This window comes from Lissotriton vulgaris, chromosome 9 (assembly GCF_964263255.1).
Source record: "Lissotriton vulgaris chromosome 9, aLisVul1.2, whole genome shotgun sequence".
Taxonomy (NCBI): Eukaryota; Metazoa; Chordata; class Amphibia; order Caudata; family Salamandridae; genus Lissotriton; species Lissotriton vulgaris.
In genome coordinates this window covers 882,036,864-882,063,193 of record NC_141697.1, presented here as the reverse complement: position 1 = coordinate 882,063,193, position 26,330 = coordinate 882,036,864, and positions in this window count along the sequence as shown.

Below are 26,330 nucleotides of genomic sequence, written 5' to 3'. Positions count from 1 at the left end.
AGGAACTGAACAAAAGACACCTTGCCACTTCCCCCATAAACATGCCTTTTCATTTCTCATTCCTGCAGACATATATCTTACGCACATAGTAAAGTATGCCCATTCAGGGCTGAATAACGAACTTAAAACAATGAACTAAAATTGAGCAAATGTAAATGCTTTATTTATGGTTTGAATCATGTTTTCCACTGTGAATGTGTATATGATTAACAAAATGAATTATAACGTTAATGGTTTTTAAATGAGCACTATGCACTTTTACACAATCACCACGTATAAGCATTGGCTAATGTGATATATGCATGTTACAACATGGCGCCCACTACATTCAGAGAAAAATTGTCCTTTCTCTATGTCTATTGTTAATGCAAATGGACCAATGACTTTAAAATGGTGGTTTTAATTTATTCACAAACGTTGCACTGACGAAGCCTGCAAAGGCGAAACGCGTCTGCGAGGGGTGAGGGGGGTTCTGGTGATTAAAAATTTTGCAAACGGATACCAGTGTGCTGGCCCCTTCTTCCTTCTGAAAACCGCATGGTACCAGGAGTTGTGTAGTTATATATATATATATACATATATATATATATATTACCTACTGGCGATAGCCAGTAGGTATATATAGTTAGGATTTTTTCCCTATGGGATTTCTGAAAATTCTATGTCTAATAACTTTGGCGTTTGTGGACGGAATCGGCTGAAATTTTCAGGAAAATGGCACATTTTGATTCTGAGCAGCCCCTGAAAATTTGGTGGAGTTTCGTCAAGGGGGGGCTGAGAAAAAAGGGGGGTCCCAAAACGCGTTTTTTCCATTCATTTTTCCATAGGGCGGTTGGACTCACTTTTAGCTCGAACGGCTGAATGGATTTGCACGAAACTTGGCAAAATTGTAGGGACTGTTAGCCCGATGTGCCTTTGCTAGGTCTCAATATATGTGCTTCAGTAGTTTTTGAGAAATTAACGTTCAAACCAAGATATATATCTGTAACAGCGCTCTGGGCAGCGATCCGGTCCGCTTACTTTTCGCTTATCGGAACTTTGCGCGCAGAAAGCTGATTGGCTCTCCGGTGTCTGTCAACATTCTAAATAGTCCGGAGCGGCCGCCATCTTGTCTCTCGGTAGGATCGAGAGAGAAGAAGAGGTGGAAAACGAAAGGGGAATTTAATGAAAGGGGGCAAGGTATCCCCCTCTTGACCCCCTAGGAATGTTGTTGGGGTTATTAAAGGGTCCCGTGGGGAAAAAAAAAAAAAAATGATTTTTCACGGTAGAAGCGCTTCACGGGCCGCGAACTGGGCCGCAAACTGGTAGCGAAACGGGAATTCGCCATTTTGTGCTTCGTTAATTAAATTACTAGGTATAAGTGGGTGCGGGAGACGTATCCTAATCCCCTATGTTTCCTGAGGGTGGCTGAGGAGGCTGATATATGTTGATACATCTCTTCCAGCGGCTGTGCGTGAGCTTTTTTTTTTTTTTTGCTGCGTGACAGTCCGGAGCGGCCGCCATCTTGTCTCTCGGTAGGATCGAGAGAGAAGAAAAGGTGAAAAACTAAGGGGGAATTTAATGAAAGGGGGCAAGGTATCCCCCTCTTGACCCCCTAGGAATGTTGTTGGGGTTATTAAAGGGTCCCGTGGGGAAAATAAAAAAAAAATGATTTTTCACGGTAGAAGCGCTTCACGGGCCGCGAACTGGGCCGCAAACTGGTAGCGAAACGGGAATTCGCCATTTTGTGCTTCGTTAATTAAAGTACTAGGTATAAGGGGGTGCGGGAGACGTATCCTAATCCCCTATGTTTCCTGAGGGTGGCTGAGGAGGCTGATATATGTTGATACATCTCTTCCAGCGGCTGCGCCATCTTGCCTTTTTTCGAATGCCACAATTTTGTCGTGCACGGCAGCCATTTTAGATGCCAGGCTGGTCCCAGGCTATCACCTAACCCTGCGGATGTAGTTTATGGCCCCAGCTGTAGAGAATTCAGACATGCCAATCCTCCTGATTCAGGCGTGTGACTACTGATTTCAGTGCTAGTCTCCCGCCTCCCGATTTCTGCAAGCAAAAACCCGGGGGCATATTACGAACAACTAGCGATAATTTTTGTCTCTAACTTGTTTAGAGACAAAAATTATCGCCGCACATCGGCGATTTTTATCGCAGATAAACCTTGCTATTATCGCAGAAAAGTCAGCGATATTCATGTATTATCGACCTAATGCTCTTAGCCATGTTATCCACCTCCCATTGGATAACATGGCTAAGAACTGCTCAGGGCAGGTGTTAGATTTTGGAGATATTCGCGCTTAGCGCGAATATCTCCAAAAGTTGGTAATAGAAGGTAGCGATGTTAGGGACTGTTTCCAGTCGCTAACATCTTGGCACGCCACTTTGCATGTCATTAGTGATAAGTATCACTGACATGCAAAGCGGGGCCCAAGATGGTCGCTATCTCCTTTTAGCTGTCACTAACTGGTGTTAGCGACAGCTTGGTAATAGGGAGATAATTTTATCTCCGCTTTCAAGGCTTTTAAAGCCAAAAAAGCGGAGATAAACCCCCTTGATAATATGCCCACGATTCCTTGGGGGTTTCAGCTGACAGGGCTTGGTATTGTGTTACATGGTAATTTTTCCAGGAAACGTCAGAGGGTCGATGCAGGGGTTCTAGAAGAGGTGATAAACCATTTAAGCCTCATGAACAAGCGCATGGTCTTTTAAAGATTTGTGAAGTACTCGGAGCGGCGGTGTGTGTGTTTCCTCTTTCAGGAGCGGGCGGGGGGGCACTGCCAGCAACTTGCTAGGTCAGGTAGTGTTCAACACGTGCATCACCCTTTCTCTGCTTGCTATTGCGCTCCATGCTTCGGAAAGGTAAGAAAAAGAACGTGCATTTGAGTTTGAAATGTCCGATCCTGCAGCAGCACACTTCCAAAGCCCACACATGACAATAACCCGATTCAAGGCCCCATTCACCCGTTTTTAAAAAAATAGATAACACTCCAACAAAGTAAGGTTATAAAACTTTATTAACTATTAACTTTAACGAACGGAACAAAAACTAAAAACATTTAAACATTTCTCAACACAAAAAGCAACAATGGTTAGAAGCTGTCTTTTGTGCGAATAGTCCCAAGGCAGCACAACGTGCAGAGTTCTGGACGGCACCCAGGTGATGTCGCCTGGGTGCCGCACTGGTTTAGGGATCCTACAATGCAGCACAGAAAAACAGCGTGGGGCGTCCCGGGTGGTGCGGGGGGAGGCCTCGTCAGTAGCGGTCTGTGTCCAGTGTCACATGGCTGACACAACATGTACGACAGGCACCCAGGTGATGTCCAGTAAACTGCCGCACTGGTTTTGGTATCCTACAATGCTGCTCCGAAAATTGGCGTGCGGCGGCCCGGGGGGGGGCGTGGGGGAGCCGGCGTGAACGGGCCTCCCCAGGTGGCGGCCATCTAGCTGAGTTGCGCTCGCTCTTGCGGCCACAGCGTCTCGCTCACCATGTTGTTGAGTTGCTCCCACTCTTGCAGTGCAGCGATAGGCGGCTGCCACATGGCTCTTAAAATGGCGGACGGCTCCTCGGTTTTGGGCCTGGTCCACTGAAATGGCCCTGGGACACTTTGGAACTCGGACGCTTGCCTGCTAGGGCTTGGGCTCCATTCTCGAAAAGCGTCCCCTCAGCCGTGAAGATTGTATAAAAGTCTTGGGGGCCCCCGACTCCCGCAGGCTTCCGGTGGGGAGCGGCTGCCATGATTGCTCGCGGAATGACCACGACGGAGCCACGAGATGGTGGTGCTCTCATGCTGACGCCAGCTTCAGTCTGAATGATCCAGAAACAAGGTGGGGCTTTCATCGTTTGGGAAAAAAAAATGTTCTAAACCAATGAAAAGTGTTATTTTTAGGTCATATGACCAAGCCTTCCATCTTTAGGAAACCAAAAGTAAAATGAACCAATGAAAAGTTTTATAAACAAGTCACATGACCTGTTATGCGGCATAGGGCTACAAAAAGCGTAGAAAATCCGTTGGCACGTGAGGCGGCGTCAGTAGTGGACCGATGTGCGAATAGGCCGAAGGCAGCACAACGGGCCGAGATGCGGATGGTACCGAGGTGGTGTCCAGCAAATTGCCGCACTGGTGTGGCCATCCTACAATGCTGCGCCGAAAGACGGCGTGTCCAGCTGAATTGCGGTCACTGTTGCGGTACAGTGACTCGAACGCGCCGAGATCCGGATGGCACCGAGGTGGTGTCCAGCAAATTGCCGCACTGGTGTGGCCATCCTACAATGCTGCGCCGAAAGACGGCGTGTCCAGCTGAATTGCGGTCACTGTTGCGGTACAGTGACTCGAACGCGCCGAGATCCGGATGGCACCGAGGTGGTGTCCAGCAAATTGCCGTACTGGTGTGGCCATCCTACAATGCTGCGCCGAAAGACGGCGTGTTCAGCTGAGTTCCGGTCACTCTTCCGGCACAGTGACTCGAACGCGCCGAGATCCGGATGGCACCGAGGTGGTGTCCAGCAAGTGGCCGCACTGGTGTGGCCATCCTACAATGCTGCGCCGAAAGTCGGCGTGGGGTGCCCCGTTGGCTTATGAGGTGATGTCAGTAGTGGACTGATGTGTGAATAGGTCGGAACCAGCACAAGGCGCCAAGATCCGAATGGCAAGTCCTGGATGTTGAGTGCCTCAGTTGAGATTTCTGAGCAGTGCTTGTAGGACTGTCTGAAGCTTATTTGCACCTGCTGCAGCTTCACTATTGCCCTGGTGTGGCCAAAGGTGGCACATGACATAGGCGGCCGGCTCCCGAGGTCCGGCGGAACTTTTTGCCTTTTCCTTTCTGCTTCTTTTCCTACAATCCGTTTCATCTGAAGACACGACCAGGTCCCTGAATGTGTGCAGGGGGACGCTATTGATTGAATGAAAATGGCGGCTTGACACAAAGCTGACTCAAGCGTTACTGTTGATGCTATACAGACAAAAATTGGTTTTCAGTTTGTACATTCTTCAGGATTTTTTTTTCCATCCAAGTCTGATTGAGAGTTTGTAGAAAAATGGCTTCAGATTTTCCACATACTACTCTTCAACATTCTTCCTAAATGTAACAATGTGAAACTCACTAGGACAATGGCTGTTTCTGTTTCCTTTCAAAATGCTGCCAACAATATTTTCTGAATGGAAGACATCATCTTGTAGCATAAAGGGACGAAAGGGGTTCTGGTCTGGCCGATGGTTGGTGGAGACATTTTGACTATATCTTGGACCTGCCCGGCCTCGCCCAAAATGGCGCCGGTATAAATGGGACTCGTAACTCCTTGCCCGCAAATGTATATCTAGAAAATGTTATTGTAAGTGGCCGTGTCGTATTTTAATTACAAAATGTACGTCCACCGATTCCGCAACTGTTAGACACCTTTGTTCTTGCAACCTAATGGCCCGCTCGTTACGTTCTTCTACAGTGTAAATGTCTCCTCATCATATACGATTTCAGTTTGCTCCGTGGCCGGCCCACGTGGTTATAGGCCCGTATTTGTATACTGACATTTTCACAATAAAGGTTTTTAAAACAAAACACGGTAGTAGTATTTACATTGGTAAAGTTTTTACTTTTAGTCACTGTTTTCGAATCAGTAAAGGCAAGTGAAATAAAGCAGTCCAATTACATGACGGATAAAAGGTATAATATGTAGGAACGCAGTAAAGATAAATGCTTAATAGCAGTTGTGTTTTTCATGTCTGCAATATAAAGTGATCGATAAGAATCTGATAGCGCCGGGAAACCTCCGGGTAGCTGCGCGCTTAATAAATGTAATAATAAATAAATAAATAAAATCAGGCGTATCGGCGACTAAGATAGCAGGCCGAATCTCTTTTACTCAACGGCTCCGTCATGGAAGGAAGAAACGCCCTTTTTCTCCAAAAAGGAATATATTTTACTTGCAAGACAGTTGTAGATTTTCCGGGAAAGTACATTAGCCTGGAATATTATAACATATGTTTGAAAAAAAAATATTGTTTGAAAACAATAAAAAGCGTAATTTTTAGGTCATATGACCAAGCTTTTCATCATTAAATTAACAAAAGTAAAATGAACCAATGAAAAGTTTTATTAACAAGTCACATGTCCTGTTATGCTTACGTTGCGCGCTGCGCGCCGCGCCGCGGATCACTTCCGGGTGCGGTAACGCGGCGTGTCATATAACGCATTACGCGACAACGTAGGTCAAGAATATAGTCAAAATGTCTCCACCAACCAGCGTTCGGAACACAACTCCTTTCAGCAGTCCAAAAAGTTCTGTTAAATGACAACAGAGGGGACAGGCAACAAGAACCATCAGTCAAAGAGGGGAGGGCAAGTTCTTCTCTTCCGGGTCATGTTGGGGCGCTACCGGAACTGATCGAATTGGTAGTCTACAGTGTTTCTGGATGTTTCAGACTAAAGCTGGCGTCAGCATGAGACCACTACCATCTCGTAGCTCCGTCGTGGCCATTCCACGAGCAATCATGGCAGCCGCTCCCCACCAGAAGCCTGCGGGAGTCGGAGGCCCCCAAGACTTTTGTAGAATTTTCACGGCTGAGGGGACGCTTTTCGAGAATGGGACCCAAGCCCTATCAGGGAAGCGTCCGAGTTCAAAGGTGTCCCAGGGCCATTTTAGTGGACCAGGCCCAAAACCGAAGAGCCGGCCGCCATTTTGAGAGTCCTGTGGCACTCGCCTATCGCTGCACCGCAAGAGTGGGCGCAATTCAGCTGGATGGTGGGCAAGACGCTGTAGCCGCAAGAGTGGGCGCAACTCAGCTGGATGGGACAAGGTTCAGAATTGAAGAGTCATCAAAAGGCAAAAAGTTCCGCCGGATCCCGGGAGCCGGCCGCCTATGTCGGGGGCGATCTCAGGCTACACCAGTGCTATAAGACTTGGGGAGGGTGTCGGAGCCAAGCGTCTTCTCCGAGTCCATGGCCATCACACCGCCCCTCAGGGGCCTCCGTCAAGCTGTTTAGGAAGGTAACATATCACATTGTTTTCTAATGCAGTCAGGTCCACAAACGACACTCACTTACTTTGAGAATAGTGAAGCTGCAGTAGGTGGAAATAAGCTTCAGACAGTGTTACAAGCACTGCTCAGAACTCTTAACTATGGCACCCAACATCCAGAACTTATGCTATTTGAGAATGGCAGTGACATCGAAGCATCTCAGGGACCAAAACCATTAACGTACTTTCACGTATGAAAATCTTACTTGGGGAGGGGGCAGGAGCAAAGCGCCCCCTCCCAGTCAGCGCCACCACACAGTATGTTGAAAATTTGAAGCCATCGTTCTACAAAGTCAACCAAACTTGGATTAAAAATCTAGAAAAATGTACAAACTGAAAACCAGTTTTGGTCTGCATAGCATCAGTAGCAACGCTTGAGTCAGCTTTGTGTCAAGCCGCAAATTTGATTCAACTAAGCACAGACATTCAAAAAGGCTCAAATTCAGAACTCTAAACTATGGCACCCAACATCCAGGAGCTTGCCATCCGGATCTTGGAGCCTTGTGCTGCTTTCGATCTATTCACACATCGGTCCACTACTGACATCATCTTATAAACCAACGTTATGTAAATAGTTTTTTAATAAAATGTTTTACCCTGTTTCTTTGCTGGTGTGTTGTCTATATTTTTCATATTTGCATACGGTTTGTCGTTATTTTGTGCGGGATGGGTGATGGAGCCGAGCTGTCTTGCAGCCCTCATGGTGTGGAGCTCAGTTCATCTCACTATTTTCGTATTTCTCATGAAGGGTTGTTCCTAATATTTCTATTTTAGCGAGGTCAAAAAGAGATCCAATTAGTGGCCTACTGATTTTGCTCGATTACTTTTATTTTTTTTACACGATTTTTCACTATCTGCAAAGACTAAACAGAGTATTGCGACTTTGTGCTTGTTTGTAAATAGAGAATGATCCAAAGAGAACCGATTCTAAAACAGTAAATGCTTGGACAACAATCAATCAAATGGAGAGACAAGCAGCCACGACGGATTACAACGGGGGTAAAGGCCTGCGTTAACTACCCTTCAGTATCTGCAAAGAGAGAGTACTACTATGACAAAAGAGGGGAGGGGGGGGGGGGGGGTGCAGCGTTCAAAGCACATCAGCGTGCATAAATACGAAAATGTTTTTATTTATCACGTACTTGACATTTTTAAGCTTTTCATATTTGCTATTAAAAAACCAATGAAATTCACAGAAAAAACCATAGGTTATAGTGGATATATAGTTAGGAATTTGCATTTACAAAACCTTGAAAATTCAATGAAAAAACCATTGGTTTTAGGCCATATATAGTTAGGGATTTGCATTTACAAAACCTTATTTTACTCGCATAAAACCATTGAAATTCCATATATAGTTATAAGCGCTAACTATATATCGCGCACCCGCAATCCACTGCTGATGATGTCACATATTACATCATTCATGACATGGTTAGTGACATCACTGATGACATCACTGATGACATCTCAAATGACATCACTGATGACATCACTGAAAACATCTCATTTGACATGACTGATAACATCACTGATGATATCATTCATGTGATAATACGATGAACCTCTTCAGACTCTAATATAACCTTAGATACAATCAGTGTAAACAGACACTCATAGACTGTTACTCATCCATGGAGTTACTCACACACCTAGTCAGTCATGCAAAGAATCAATCACACCTCTATTTCCTCAAATATACAGTTATACAAACTTTACTTATTCAAACATATACTAACACATATTTACTCTCTTATACAATCCCTGATACAAGTTCACAATGATCCATACAGCCACTCACACATTCACTGGCTCTTATGCACAGTTATTTATATATGTCAACTCTCACATGTACTGTGTTTTACATATGTACTTACTTTGACATGTAGCACTGAGATATCCATTCACTCACCAATACACTCATGCACACAGTCAACCGCCCATACAGCTGTTTCCACATGCACTTTTGAACCCATACATCTAGTGAATCAACTGCTCACACATCTATGCACAGAGTCATACACCTCCCAGCCACCCACACACACACTCAGTCTCCCATACAAATACTTGGGCAACCAATCAATAACCCATATAGTTACTCATATAGCTCCTGATCAACACATGCAGCAGTTTACAGAACAACAGACATAATGATGCACAAATTAAGACAGTTTAGTCACTAACCCATGCACTCAGTGAGACACATTTATTCACTCACTCATACAGTCAGTCATGCACCTACTAAATCCTTCATCCAGACACTTATACATCCACTCATTCTTCAATATGTAAGACATTTGTTTACTTTACAGAAACAAACAGTCACTGGATGTTGTCATCAGTGATGTCATCAGTGATGTCATTTGAGATGTCATCAGTGATGTCATCAGTGATGTCACTAACCATGTCATGAATGATGTAATATGTGACATCATCAGCAGTGGATTGCGGGTGCGCGATATATAGTTAGCGCTTATAACTATATATGGAATTTCAATGGTTTTATGCGAGTAAAATAAGGTTTTGTAAATGCAAATCCCTAACTATATATGGCCTAAAACCAATGGTTTTTTCATTGAATTTTCAAGGTTTTGTAAATGCAAATTCCTAACTATATATCCACTATAACCTATGGTTTTTTCTGTGAATATATATATATATATATATATATATATATATATATATATATATATATATATATATATATATATATATATATATATATATATATATATATATATATATATATATATATATATATATATATATATATATATATATATATATATCTATATTACCTACTGGCGGTCGCCAGTAGGTAGTTATAGTTAGGATTTTTTTCAATGTTAAATCTCAAAATTCTATTTGGAATAACTTTGGCACCGGTTGACGAATCTGCCTGAAAATGTCATGAAAATGGCCTCGTCGAGCTCCGGTCCTTCCCTGAAAGTTTGGGGGGGATACAATAAGCGGGGGCCGAGATAAAAGGGGGGTCCCAAAACGCGTTTTCCCCATGTTAATTTCCATAGGGCGGTCGATTTCACTTTTAGCCCGAACGGCTGAATGGATTTACACCAAACTTGGCAAAATTGTAGGGACTGGTAGCCCGATGTGCCTTTGCTATGTCTCAAGATATGTGCTCCAGTGGATTTTGAGTAATTTAGGTTCAAAAAAATATATATATCTATAGCAGCGCACCGGTGCGCGCACCAGGGAGCGCTCCGGGCGCGTGACGCGAGGTGCGCATGGAAAGCTGATTGGCTCTCGGGTGTCTGTAAACATTCCAAACAGTCCAGAGCGGTCGCCATCTTGTGTCTCGGTAAAATCGAGACATAAGAGGTGGCTAAAACAAAGTGGGAACTGACCATAAGGCGTCAGGGATAGACCCCTTTGACCCCCTAGGTTTGATGTGGGGGCTATAAAAGGGCCCCGCGGGGCATTTAAAATATTTTTTTTTTTTCGTTTTGCGCGGGGGAAGCGCCCGGTGCGCGCACCAGGTAGCGCACCGGGAAGCGTAAAATGAGGGAAAAAGATGACAGAGTTTTTAAAAAAATGAAGTTTTTATTTAGAAATTGGAGGTAGTTCTAAAAAGAACTTTTTTTTCTTCTTCTTTTTGTTGTTTTATATTTTTTTTGTGTTTTTGGAACTTTTTGAACTTTTTTTGGCTTTTCAAAACAGTTTTATATTTTTTTTTGTATTTTTTAGGGGGAGAAACAAAAAAAGGGAATTGAAACTGGCTCAACTGGAGCAAAAAAACAAAAAACCCAAAAAATTATTTCTTTTTGGGGCACTTGTGATTATCACCTGCAAGGACGATGAGCTTAATACTTTGTTCCCCATAGGAGATAAGCTTGCCACAAGCAGTACAAGTAATTTTAAAATCAGCAAATCTCGGCTGAATGCAAGGCATCACCTCAGATGTTTCTGGTTGCGAGGAAGTGGGTTGGTTTCTTTGGGAGGGGGTCCTTGATGACTGGGGGAGGTTACTGGCCAGTTCCCGGAACTCTGCACGAGAGTAGTTGTTTGGATGCTTTCTTGTCATGTGCCGAATCATGGTATAGTTACCAAAAGAATATTTCTTGTTTGGGTTGCCCCGTCAAAGTTCATCATTGCAGATGAGGCAAGTCACCTTGGGAGCATTCACCTTTTTTTTCCCCTCTGGAATTGAAAAAAACTGCCAAACAATGTGTGGTTTGGGTTTGTAAGGTGTATTTTCTTCTGGCAGCCATCTTCTTCTCCCCTCCTCCTCTTCCTCTTCCTCCTCCTCCTGTTCTTGACCACCAATATAATTTGGAGCTGGTCCTCTTGGTGGTGGTGGTGGTGGTGGTGGGGCAGATGCACCAGCTGATGCTACTACTGAAGCCATTATTTGGAGCAAAAAAGTAGAGAGAGCAACAAACAGGTCTTCCTCAGTCAAAGGACAAAGTCAGAATAAGGAAAAAAGGTGGGGTCTTTCATCATTTAGAAAAAAAAACTGTCCTGAACCAATGAGAAGTGTTATTTTCAGGTCACAAGACCAGGGGCTTCATCATTATGAAACTAAAACTATTATGAACCAATGAAAAGTGTTATTTTCTGCTCACATGACCCGACGCGCTTACGCTACGCGCACGGGGGCGCGCAGCGTAAGCGCGTCGGAAGTTTACGTTGTGCGATCGTATTCGCTCGAGTACTTCCGGGTGCGCTTACGCCGTGCGTATCACGCGGTCGCGGCTACGCGATACGTCACGATCATGTTTTCGTTTGCGATATTGGCGCTTACGAGACGCTCCCCGGAGCGCGCCCGGGGGCGCTTTTCAGAAATACGCTTTTCGGGGCGCACTCCGGGGCGCGCTCTGGGAGCGCTCCCCCCAAAAATTAAAAAAAAAAAAATGGGATAATTGTAGAGACAGGTAGCCCTATTCTGAAGTGGTTTGTAAAAAAATTAACTTTATAAAAATATGTATTGTGCTACATTGGGCTTAATATATGTTAGAGCCAAAATGTAGCCCAAATGTAGCCCAAAGTAGCCCAATGTAGCCCAAAGATGGCCACCAGAGATCAAAAATTGTAAATGTAGCCCAAAATTCAACTAGATGTAGCCCAACTGTAGCCCAATGACAGAATGTACCAGAGTGTTAAAAAGAACAACTAGAGTGCTAACAGTCTTATTTATAAAGTGAAACTTATAGTTAGGAATTAGCATTAAAAAAACCTTTGAAATTCACTGAAAAAAACCATAGGTTTCACACCAGTTATAGTTAGGAATTAGCATTTAAAAAACCTATTAAATTCACTGAAAAAACCATAGGTTTCACACCAGTTATAGTTAGCTGGAAATTTTACTGATATAAAACCATTGAAATTCCCACGTTATAGTTAGTCGGACTCACTATAACTTGCGCGTGCAATGCACTGCTGATGACATCACATATTACATCACTCATGACATGGTCAGTGACATCACTCATGACATCACTGATGACACCATCCAGTGAATATGTGTCTTTCTGAAAAATAAATATTAGTGAGTTATGTTTAAATATTTAAATACATATATTAGTGTTTCACTTTGTGTATAAGTGGCTACATGTGTTGATAAGTAGCTACATGCGTATGTATATGGGTTATTTGATATTTTTAGTAGTATCAGTATGAGTGTCTATATGGTTTGGTGGAGGTATTACTTAGCACATAGATGCATGAGTGACTGACTCTTTGTTTGTATGTGTTTTGAAGACAGCATATGTACAGGACTGTATGGGTGGATGAGTGTCTATATGTGTTTGTTAGTGAGTGAATGACTGTCTCACTAGTGTCTTTATCAGTAACTACATATGTTTTAATCTAGTATATATGAATATTGATGTATATAAGTGAGTATATGTGAGAGTAAGAGATTGTAAGATTTCCTGTTTAAATAAGTATGTGTTTCTATAAGTGATTGTTTAAGAGAATAAATATGTGTAATTTTCAGTAGAAGTAAGGTGGAAGTGTGTGTATAACTCTATATTCAAATAAATGGTTGTTCAATAGTTTATTTGCACGTGTGAATATGTGTGTGAGTAACTTTTGGATGAATGTCGGTGTGTAACAGGATGTATAGGTGTATCTCTTCATATGATGAGTGAGTATATGTATGAGTGACTATATAGAACTGTTGGTGAATGAGTGGATGTGTATATAGATAGTGGAAGTACAGAATTGCTTGTTGTAACTGATATAGGTATGTCCATTTTTTAAAAATTTCAGTTTCTATTTTTGAATATGTGTCTCAAGGGTTACTTTACACTGAGAGGAGGTCTGTGACTGTGTCACAAGGATGGTGTCATCAGTGATGTCATGAGTGATGTCACTGACCATGTCATGAGTGATGTAATATGTGATGTCATCAGCAGTGCATTGCACGCGCAAGTTATAGTGAGTCCGACTAACTATAACGTGGGAATTTCAATGGTTTTATATCAGTAAAATTTCCAGCTAACTATAACTGGTGTGAAACCTATGGTTTTTTCAGTGAATATATATATATATATATATATATATATATATATATTACCTACTGGCGGTCGCCAGTAGGTATATATAGTTAGGACCTAGTTACCATAGGAAATTCTGAACATTCTATTGGGAATAACTTTGGCGCCGATTGAGGGAGCTGCCTGTAATTTCCCTTAAATTTGCCTCGCTGCCTCCAGAGAAGGGCTAGGGGGTCAGGGGGTCTCAACCCTGCCCCCTTTCATGTTTTCCATTCTTGTTTTGTGCACTCTTGTGCCTCACTTCTCCTGAGAAACAAGATGGCTGCTCAGGTGGTCCCAGAAGGATAATAACATATATAAACGTTATCCGCTAATAGAATTAGCATTTACAAAACCTTTAAAATTTATTGAAAAAAATATAGGTTTCAGGCCTGATATAGTTAGGAATTAGCATTTAAAAAACCTTGCAAATTCACTGAAAAAAACATAGGTTTCAAGCCTTATATAGTTAGGAATTAGCATTTAAAAAACTTTGCAAATTCACTTAAAAAAACCATAGGTTTCAGGACTTATATAGTTAGGAATTAGCATTTTAAAAACCTTGCAAATTCACTTAAAAAAACATAGGTTTCAGGCCTTATATAGTTAGGAATTAGAATTTTAAAAACCTTGCAAATTCACTCAAAAAACCATAGGTTTCAGGCCTTATATAGTTAGGAATTAGCATTTAAGAAACCATTGAAATTGCCCCTATATAGTTAGTTGTACTAACTATATTTCGCGCACCCGCAATCCACTGCTGATGATGTCACATATTACATCATTCATGACATGGTCAGTGACATCACTGATGACATCACTGATGACATCACTGATGACATCTCATTTGACATCACTGATCACATCACTGATGATATCATTAATGTGATAATACGATGCACCTCCTCACACTCTAATATAACCTTTGATACACCCAGTGTTAAATACAGACTACCATTCTTAAAACCATTGACACACCAATACCAGTTACTACATACGCACTCACTGATTCCTAGGTCTACACACACATTCACTCATTCACCCATAGAATCACTCATACATACAGTCACTCATCAATACAACACTATCATATGCACTCATACACCTATACAGACACTCACACACTGCCACTCATCCATGGAGTTACTCACACACCTAGTCAGTCATGCAAAGAATCAATCACACTTCCATTTCCTCAACTATACAGTTATACACACAACACCTTACTTATTCAAACATATACTAACACATACTTACTCTCTTATACAATCACTGATACAAGTACACAATGATCCATATAGCCATGTGCACATTCACTGACTCTCATGTATAGTCATTTATATATGCCAACTCTCACATGCACTGTGTTTTACATAAGTACTTACTTGCACATGTAGCACTGAGATATCCATTAACTCACCAACACACCCATGCACAGTCAACCGCCCATATGGCTGTTTCCACATGCACTCTTGAACTCATACACCTAGTGAATCAACTGCTCACACATCTATGCACAGAGTTACACACCTCCCAGCCACCCACATACACACTCAGTCTCCCATTCAAATACTTGGGCAACCAATCAATAACCCATATAGCCACTCATATAGCTACTGATCAACACATGCAGCAGCTTACACAACAACAGACATACTGTTGCACACATTCAGACAGTTTAGTCACTAACCCATGCATTTAGTAAGACACATTTAATCACTCACTCATACAGTCAGTCAGGCACCTACTAAATCCTTCATCCAGACACTTATACATCCACTCATTCTTCAATATGTAAAACATATTTAAACTTTACAGAAACACACAGTCACTGGATGATGTCATCAGTGATGTCAAATGAGATGTCATCAGTGATGTCATTTGAGATGTCATTAGTGATGTCATCAGTGATGTCACTGACCATATCATGAATGATGTAATATGTGACATCATCAGCAGTGGATTGCGGGTGCACGAAATATAGTTAGTACAACTAACTATATAGGGGCAATTTCAATGGTTTTTTCAATGCTTATTCCTAACTATATAAGGCCTGAAACCTGAAACCTAGGGTTTTTTAAGTGAATATATATATATATATATATATATATATATATATATATATATATATATCAAATAACACCGTCCTTCAAAGAATTCAGGCAGGGGTCCAGAGGGGATTCCAAACAGGTAAGCTTTATTCCTGAAACACAGCAGAGTAGTGGCGGCGTATGCATTTCGGGCGAGTGTAAGTGCCCTCGTCAGCGCCCTTCACTACACAGAGTTCAAATTGCAGTCCCGCTTCCCCTCACACATTACAAAGGGGTCAGTTGCTCCTCCCCCGCCAGATGGATTTCACCTGCTGTTTTGCTGGAATTCAATGCCGCCTACAGCTCCCAAAGTGCACTGTAATCTACACTCGGGTTGGTGTTACGGAGGAAAACAATTGTTCATTGCTTGAGCAGCAGTTCAATGTGGGCTGACTCACACCGTGTTGCAAGTCATGAAGCTCCCTCTTGGGTCCCCTCGGGCCACCGCGACCACTTGCCAACGAAGAACTTCCAAACAGGGGCCACTTGTGGAATACACGCGGGCCTCCCGAGGTGATTACCTCGGACCTCCTGGGTCCCTTCCCAGCGTTGTGGTGGACTCCGGATATGTCGATCCCTCGACTTGAAAACAACTGCAGAGCAGCGCCAGTGAAAGTCCGGGTCTCTTGTGCGGCAGGGACACCCTTAATGCGCCTCTGGTTAGCGCATAAATACCAAATAACACCGTCCTTCAAAGAATTCAGGCAGGGGTCCAGAGGGGATTCCAAACAGGTAAGCTTTATTCCTGAAACACAGCAGAGTATATATCATGTGAACGAGGTCCGAACAGACCGAAACGCGTAATGGCCGATTTATTAAGGAGTTACACTTTTTTGAACTAAAATTGTGGCCCGCGTCTGCTTTCAGCGAAGGATCAAAGCGGAAAGAAGCAGAAATTCAAGATATATAGACTGGAGTGGCTTCTGCCAGTTGCACGCGGACCCCCACTCACCTCGAGCCAAAAATAAAGCAGGAAACCAAGCTTTCTTGTGCTGCACCGGAGCCAAATCTTGTCCAGAAGGAGCACCCGTGAGACACCGACAAATGGGAAAGGTAGGACTTACATGAAATAAGTGGGGAGAGTGGTATTCTAGTAAAGGGCGAAGCAACTATCTTGATAGACACATACTTCGTTCAACTTTACATTTATTTAATATACCTATTGACCAATATGTCGGCCGACACGCTGTGAGACTGCGAGGCAGCAGCTACTGAAATGTTTAGCAACAATCCCTCAGCAGAAGTTATAAACAACATAACCAACATGAATCCAAACATTGCAACAAATAATGTCAAAGACAAAATGAGGCAACTCGAAAAATCTATGCGATCAGAACAAGGAAAGTGGTGGGAATCAGATCCCTGCAGAGGTACTTGGGTGTAGGGCGAATCCAAAGGGGTCTTAGAATTTTAATCGCACCAAGTTACGAACATCCAAATCCAGCCATGATGAAAGAGTGGGCGGAGTGCAATAAGAGTCCTCCACAAAATTAATGCAGATTCTTGTAAAATATGCCGTATTAGATAGAGCCAACTTACAAGAGCAGATTGACAAATTGAATGAAGACATAAACAAAATGGGACAGAGTGATGAAATAACCAAACTACAAGGAGAAATGACCACCAAACTTCGTAAAGACGAGGCTAAATTAAAAGAACGCAAGGCATACAAATTCCAAAGAGACAAAGTGGATTATACAAGTGGACAGATTTTTATATTTTCCAGGAAATACAACGCTTTAAAAATCTCTTAATCCAAATTGGGGAAAGACACTATACCGGTTGCAGGATCGACCAGAGAAGGTTATAGCAACACTTCCAACTCGGATGTAAGCTCGGCAGTGGAGAGTGAAGAGGAACTAGAAACACGTCAAGGAAATAAAGGACAAATGCAACAAAAATTACCTCTAGCAGAAGAGCTAGATTTTTTGTATCAAGACCGGCAGCAGACTCTCTGCCCAAGGACACAAAGGAGCAATCAAGGAAGAGGAGAAACTACAGGCAAAGACAGAGGAGAAAGCGGTCAGAAGATACAACCGCCAACAAGAGATGGAACCACAAGTGAGTGACAACCCACAAACCACCAAGACGGTGATAACTCTGGCCAATATAAACCTCAATGAAGCAGAAGAACAACTACTTCCTTTAGGTCTATCGTACTGTCCTGAATCCAACTTTAATGATGCTAATACAAGGATGGACATTTTTTGCTTTGTACGTAAATTAAAATTGAGAAAATGTCATGCACTACAACCTCCAATACAACAAACAAGCCAATTAACAACATGTGCCTCACCTAGCAATATAAAAATGTGGATATTCCTTTGTTAGAAACCCTACAAGAATATCAAGAGAAAAATGACTATACAAACAGCCAGGAAAATTCTCAACTTCATGGGGGACAAACTCAAAGATCAAGTCACCGAGAAAGCAAACATGGGAAAAAGACTGACACCATTTAAAGTAAAATCAACATTTAATCCTATTGCACCCAGAGATGCAATCAACAATTTTAATGAATAGGTGACAGCAGAAGTTAAAAATCTAAATCACAAAGTTCATAACAAAAATCAAAAAGTCAATAGAAGGAAATCAACAGTATAACGAATTGATGTACAAACTTAGCAAGAACAACCAAATTGTCATTGGAAATTCGGACTAGGGAGGAAATGTAGTCATTTGGGCTAAAGAAGACTATATATACAAGAAGCTCTTTCCCAGTTAAACAATGTAACTTGCTATAAAACAAGAAGCAAGTTGGCACTATGATCAGTATACAATAAAATTTATATGAAGTTGCTAGCCTGGAAAAGTGCGGGACTGATTACTACAGATGAGTACAAATGTATCAAAAAAGAGAACCCTATGGTCCCTCAAGTTTACTTCATACCTAAAATCCACAAAAACCCATAAAGACTGCCGGGAAGACCCATCATTTTGGCACAGAACAGTCTGTTAGAAAATGCGTCACTATGCATCGATTTCCATCTACAGGAAGTGTACAGAAGTTACCTTCTTACTTAAGAGACACTGGTGATTTTATCCTAAAACTGAAGAATTTTATTTGACAGAAGAATTATTTATTATTGACACTAGATGTAATGTTACTATATACTAGTTTAATTCATATAGATGGCTTACGTGCATTGGAATTTTATTTGGGGAGGAATTCACTGCAAATGTCCCAACACAACACAATGCTAGTAAATATGGTAAACTTCTGTTTAAACAATAACATTTTCTTGTTTGAAAAAACCTATTATCAACAGATGCTCGGTGTCGCCATAGGTGCCAGCTTCTCCCCCAGCTACACGTGTTTACACATCGGCTGGCGGGAGGAGCTGGTACTGGGTGACACCTACAAATCAAATGTGGAATAAATGTGAAATTGTGGTTGCAATTTATTAATGGTTTGTTTATTATTTAGTATGGAACCTACACCAATGCCACAGAATCTGCCTCAGCCATCAACGTCAATTAATTGAATTTGAGTTTCACAGCAGTTATCAGCGACAAAGTGGTGCATTTTCTGGATGTGGAAGTATACATAGAAAATAACAAACTAGAAACAAAAATATACTATAAAGAAACTGCAGGCAACTCAGTTCTACACTCATCTAGCTTTCATCCATGACATATGATAGAAAACATTTATTATGGGGACATTTTGAGACTAAAAAGAGTGTGTAGTAACCTAGTAGACCTACACATAGCACAACAGGCCAGTAAGAACAGATTTTTGGAGAGGGGTTACTCCAGAAAAACAATTGATGCAGCCATTGCCAAAAAACTAGTTTATGCAGGTCCAATCTTTTGGCACCGAAACTAAAAAGTCAAAGCGATACAGGGAGTGAATTAAGATGCATTCTGGCATACAATAAACAAGACAGAGCATTAAAAAAAAATAATGAGACACAACTGGTCATTAGTTTTAAGTGATCCGATTATTGGAGACTCGCTACCCTACAATCTATCTGTCACCTACAGACGAGCTCCCTCCATGAGCAATTGTTTGGTTAAAAGCAGACCCGGACGCTGAGATCAGACCCGGGACCAGGATTCAATTCCCGACGCGGCAGGGTCTTGAGCCCAAAATGTCCACGGACTCTGTAATTCTCGCTTCGGTGACTACTCGAATCACAGGTTCACACTCTGCAACTCTGGGCAATAGCTTGCTTAATCTCCACTACGGCCCCCCGCGGTGGGATGCCTGGCTTTCACCTTGGGGATACCCAGTAGGGGCTATCTCACAGGGAAAAACCAGGACGGGTTCCCAATACAAAGCGCTTTGAGACCTGGCGGGGATATTGCGCTATATAAAAACCCATCCATCCATATAACATTGCACTATGTATTTATTCAAGGCGCGACTAAAACTTTTGGCATCACGAAACGGTGTTTGGCAACTGTATTTATATCAAATTCCATTTTATTTAATTTTTTTATAGTTTTTTTTTTGTAAAATTTTTATTTTGCATATAACAAAAAGAAACACAGGAGAGAAGCACCGAGGTGCCGCACATGTCCCCACGCAGGAGGAACAAACCAAATCAAAACAATGGTGATGCCACACCGCAAAGAGAAAACCAAGCCAGTCAGTCCAAGAACCTGCAGGAAGAAGAGCAATAGGTAAACAAGCGGCCATCGGTGCTGAGCCTTATGAAGTCAGGATGTCCCATAGCAAGCAGGTCTGCAGGCTATTGCAAACCATTCAAATGCACCCATCGGCGAGAACGAGCACCTCGGTGTCAAAGGAGAGAAAAGAAAAAAAAAAAAAAAAAGAAAATGCAACTCCCAATCCCCCCCCCCCCCCCCCCCCCCATGACGGTGACACACACTCACCACACTCATGCAGAAGCCGGACTAAATTTGGAAGATGTGCAGAGATCTCAAAGAAGCTGGGCAAACAGCCGACGGCAGGCCTTTAGACAGGAAGGCAACCAAGGGTCCCCACACATGCGTGAAATTCTTGTAATTACCGAGGAAGATGTCCGCCATTCTTTCTAAGCTTCAAAGCTTCCAAAGTCTCGCGTGCCAAAGAGATATCGCTGGTGCCTCCTTTCGCTTCCACGCTGCCGCCAACGTGAGCTTGGCCGCCCCCAAGCACAACCACAGAATCTTTTTATCAGATCGCGTCTGGTGTTCAAGGCCGGGATCACGCAGACCCAACAGCACAGAGGCCACAGAGTCCTCTATAGGGTATTGAAGGATATCTTTGATATGTGAGAGAATTTCGTCCCAGTAAGGTCTAATCACCGGGCAATCCCACCAAATATGGCGGAAGTCCCCCAGGAGTCCACATCCCCTCCAGCACTTATCCGAGGTAGCCGGATAGATACGGTGGAGCCTAGTCGGGCATAAATACCATTGCGTGAGAGTCTTTAAGTGAGTCTCCCTAAGATGAATCGAATGGTTAAATTGGGTCATATCCCTCCAAAGCGCTGACCATTCAGTGTTGGTAACATCTCTCCCCACCATCTCCTCCCACTGTTCCATATAACGTGGTCTAGGTGACTGTTCGGACTTAAGCAGTAATTGATATAGGAAGGAGATGACTCCCTTCATGGTAGACGTCCGCAGCAAGAAAGCTTCGAACGCCGATGGAGGTCTCGTAGCTGCCTCCAGCACCCCTGGAGACGTGGCCCAGTGTAGCAATTGGACATGCCGATACCTATCGGTCTGTGGCACCTGATAGTCCCGTATACAGTTAGCAAATTTCAAAGGGTCAGAGCCATGAAACAGGTGAGTTAGTGCCCTACATCCACCCTCCCTCCATGTGTCAAAGGGCCCCTCACTAAGCGCCGGCGGAAAAGCCGGATTGAAATGCAAGGGCGTGAACGGAGATGGGAAAGTCGTCCACCGCTCATCAGTAGTCAGAGTATCCCAGACCTTCAGCGTAGTACCCGTGGGAGTACTAATGTAGGCGTTCAAGGGGCGATCCCTCTTCGGTTTCCAGGCCAGATCCCATATGGACCGGCCAGCCACACTCCGGTCCATATGCAGCCAATGTTTCTCTGAAAACTGCTGCAACCATTCCACCATTACCCTCAATTGAGCAGCCTTATAATAGAGATGCAGGTCCGGCAGACCCACTCCACCCTCTGACCGAGGCCGGCGTAAAACTGTAAAAGCCAGTCGGGCTCGGCCCCCTTGCCAGACAAATCGCAGTATCTGCGTTTTAAGCTGTCGGAAGTAGGCGCTGTCCAACGGAATAGGTAGGGCCTGGAAGAGGTACAAATATTTGGGGAGAAGGACCATCTTAATCGCGTGTATCCTACCTAGCCAGGACAGGAATTTAGGTTTCCACCTCTCCAATTCGGCCCGGGTCTTCGTCAGAAGGGGTGGGAAGTTGGCCGCAAACAGCTTGCCCACCGTCGGAGTCAGGTGGACTCCCAGATAAACAATCGATCCGGTTGCCCACGCTAATGGTGTCAGCGTCCGCACATGAGCCACGTCAGTTTGTGAGAGAGTCAAATTCAAAATATATGATTTGCCATAATTCACTTTAAATCCTGCCACGTTCTCAAATTCAAGTAGAATTTCCCTAATGCAAGGCAAGGAACCTGCCGGGTCCGCCACCGAAAACAGGATGTTGTCCGCGAAGAGCGAGATCTTGTGTTGCTCTCATGTGAACGGTATGCCTCTCACGCATTCATGTTCCCTCACCGCCACCGCTAGAGGCTCAATGCTGAGCGCGAACAGCAGGGGAGAGAGGGGACATCCCTGTCTGGTGCCCCTCGAGTGTGGGAAGAAGGCCGACAACTGGCCATTCACTGCCACCCTCGATCGTGGGTTGCAAAAATTAGCCCTTACCATAGTGATGAATTTGTCAGAAAAGCCGAAAGCCGTCAGCGTATTAAACAAAAAGCCCCAATCTACTCGGTCAAAGGCCTTCTCCGCGTCCAGGCCCACAAGCACCGCCGGAATACGGAACCTGTCCGCCTTTTCGATGAGGTGAACCACTCTACGAGTATTATCGTGAGTCTGGCGTCCTTTAATAAAGCCAGACTGGTCTGGGTGGATGATCGCCGGCATCAAATCCTGTAAGCGGCACGCCAGGATCGCTGAATATAATTTCGCGTCAATGTTAAGTAAGGCTATGGGGCGAAAGGAAGCACATTGCGCTGGATCCTTCCCCGGTTTTGGCAGGACCGTGATCACTGCCTCGGCCAGAGTCCCTGTGGAGGTACCGGGTGACGCCATATCGTTAAAGAGAGCCACTAGAAAGTCACACAGCTCAGTAGCATATGTCTTGTAAAAAACCGCGGTGTAACCATCCGGGCCCGGGGCCTTGTGTAACTTCAAATTTTTGATAGCGGAGAGAACTTCCTCTCTAGAAATTGGCGCCTCCAATAAGTTGTTCCATTCTGTAGATATTCGAGGTAGAGGCAAACGTTGCAGGAACTCTCTTTGTGTGTCTGCTCCCAGGTTATCTCCCGTGTACAACTCGGCATAGAAGCGTCCAAAAATGTCCCCCTTCGTTTCGTCCCGATGTTGCAGCACACCTGCAGCGTCTCTGATCCCTCCTATATATTCACGCTCTCTCCTATCCCGCAGCTGCCGTGCCAAGTGCCTGCCCACCTTGTTCCCGCATGAATAGGATTGTCGCCCCAGCCTCAAGAGCGTAAGCTCGGCCCTATTGGCGTAGTGCGCCTTTAATTTGCCCCTCACCGCCGTCAGCGGACGGAGGGTCACCCTCGAGGGATTGAGTTTGTGAGCTCGTTCGAGCTCGACCACCTCAGCCTCCAGGGCCTCACGTTCCCTCCTCCGCAAGGTGTTGAGCTGCGAGTTGAGGCCCAGACACGTGCCCCTGATCGACGCCTTAAAGGCGTCCCACGTGTTCGAGAGCGAGGTGTCCGACGGGGGGTTAAGATCAAAAAATTCTCTAATGGCAAGTCGCAAGGCTTTATTGGACGTATCGTCCCTGATCACCGAGGCCGGGAAGTACCACTTCCGTTGCGCTGCACCGGGCGACGACCAGCGAAGGCTAAGCACCAACAGACTATGGTCCGAAATGGATATCGGAAGAATGGCGGCATCTACTATGTCCCCGCACAGTGATTGGCTAAGAAATATGGAGTCTAAACGGGAGTAGGAATGATGTACGTGGGAGAAGAACGTGTAATCCTTTGTAGTAGGGTGGAAAAAACGCCAACCGTCAACCAGCCCCAGCTCCCCCACCTCCCGCTGCGTTGAAGCAGAAAACACACCCGTACCCGCCCTATGCCCCCCTGAGCTGTCCATCTCCTTGTCCCACACCAGATTAAAGTCCCCCAGCAAAAACAGATGTCCCTCCGCAAAGTCTCCAACCTTCAGCAACAAATCTTGTAAAAACTTATTCTGACCAGCGTTGGGTAGATACACCACCACAAAGGTGCCCAGCCGTCCCTGAATAAGCCCTTTGACCATCAACCAACGGCCGTCCTTATCGTGACGCACCTCTAGGTTGGAAGTGAAGCGCAGCTCGGAAAAGGAGAGCCACCCCTCTATGTTTCGTGGCAGCGGAAGACCTATAGATAATGGGATATGCCCTGTGCCGCAGCCGCAACTCATCTTTCCGTGCCAGATGGGTTTCCTGCTACCCGACTACATCAATCTGATGATCCACCACATATTTCCACACCTTCTGCCTCTTCTGCGGTGAATTCATACCCTTAACGTTCCAAGTTCCTATGCTAATCGGCATAATAGAAATGGACCCCAAAACTCTCTACTGCCACCCCAAGGGTCCCCGCCCCCGTAATCAGGTGTCCTCCGATCATAGGAACTGCAGAGGGTCAGCCACTCTCCCCCCATCAAAGACCAAAGCTCCCCACACATCTATAGCAACCCTATCCACAGCTCCAGCCTGCCCACACCGATCCAGAGCCCTCACACACAGCAGCAACCATTCACGCAGCAATCCCCCCTCTCCACCGTCATGGGACCCCCCCCCCAACAACCCAAGCCCCCCAACTCCCAACCCCCCCACATAGAAAAAAACCAGCAAAAGGGGAGACAACAGGGAAAAAAAACCCTCAACAGTAAATTTTAAGACAATACTCATCAGTTCCAGTAGTCCAAAGTTCGTGAAGGACCTTCCAGACTGGAGACGGGGAAGGGGGACCAACTTGGTGATCCCCACGGCCACGGTCCGGGGAGTCTCCTCCAAAAGTACATCCATACCCCCAGACCAGGCCCGTTGCCCCTCCAGCGCCGATCGGCCATTAGTGCAGGTGTCATGCCGGTCCTGAACTTGTTTGGGAATCCGCCAAGGTCGCCGAAGCCACCGAGGCCACTGCGTTACCCCTTTCCTGCAGGCTGGTATTGCGGTCCGGTCGCCGCCGGTCCGGGGACGCGCCCACCCTGTGCCAGGAGGAGGAACGATGGCGCCTCCGAGACGGGGATGCGTTCGTCCCTTGAGAAGGTGCAACGTCGTTCAAACCCAAGAGGTCCTTCGCCACCTGGAGAGAGCGAATCTGCGCCAGCCGATTCTGCCAACGGAAGATGATCCTGAAGGGGTGACCCCAGGAGTAGGCGATGTTGCGTTCCCGCAGGAAGGAAGTCACAGGACGAAACTCCCTTCGCTTCTGCAGCATAGAGGCCGCTAAATCCTGATAAAGCTGAGGGCGGTGGTCCCTGAATTGTAGTGACGTGATGGCCCTGGCCTTGCGGAGGATGAGCTCCTTCACCTGGAAATCATGTACACAGACGAGGATGTCAGGGGGGGGCCCCCCACCTCGCCTGGGCAACCTAACTCGATGTACTCGGTCCATCCTAATTTCCCGCACATCCTCCTCGTCCAAGATCTGCAGAAACAACTCCTGTACGTAGCCTCGCAGGTCGCCCGCCTCACCATCCCAGGGTACCGCCCGAATGCGGATGTTGTTCCTTTGGGACCGGTTTTCCAGGTCCTCCGCATGGGCCTGCAAATCCAAGTTCTGTTCCGTGAGACGGATGACATCTTGCTGCAGCAAGTGCACATCATTGGCCACACTCAGATCATGGTCCTCTAGGGTCGCCACCCTTTCGCCAATCCCATCCACATCTCTCCGTACCTCCCGGAGGTCGGACGTCAATTGCGAGCGAAGCTCGGAAATATCGTCCTTGATGGAGGCAAAAAGTTCGGTCATAAAAGCCTTGGTTACAGGGGCTTTATCGTCTGACTTCTTCGACGAGCCACTGCCTCCTGGGGATGCCGGCTGCTGTGAGGACTTAAGACACCCCATCCTTCCCTGGACGCCCCTTGCGCAGCGAATTGGACATGGCGGCGGGCAGCACACAGCCCGGGCGATCCTCCGTCCTGAAACTCTCAAGGGCAAGGTGCTATGGGATCACTGGGCCCGCAGGCGCCGCAACTTCCCCCCACTGAGCAGACCAAGCGACCCCCTCCTCTCCGTCCAGGCAGTCCTCAAAGCTGCCCCGATCGCCGATGCACCAGCCTGCACACTTGTAGCGAGCACTCCACAACCCGGGGGCAAGGAGCGCCCAACCCCCGAAATCAATGCCCAGGGGGGTAGACCGTGGAGAGGCAATGCGGCCTCCGTTGATCCAGGTGCATGCGATAGCCAAACAGTCACACCTGGAGAAGCAGACAAAATGGCCTCGCGACGTTCCCAGCCGATGAGCGCTGCCAGGACATACGGCGCAGGGCTCCAGCGACAGTAGTTAGATCCACCACCGGACCTCAGCGTCCTTCCGTCGCTCCCAGGCCGCAAGCCGTACTGCGAGGCGTGTCCGGCCCGCTCAAGCGGC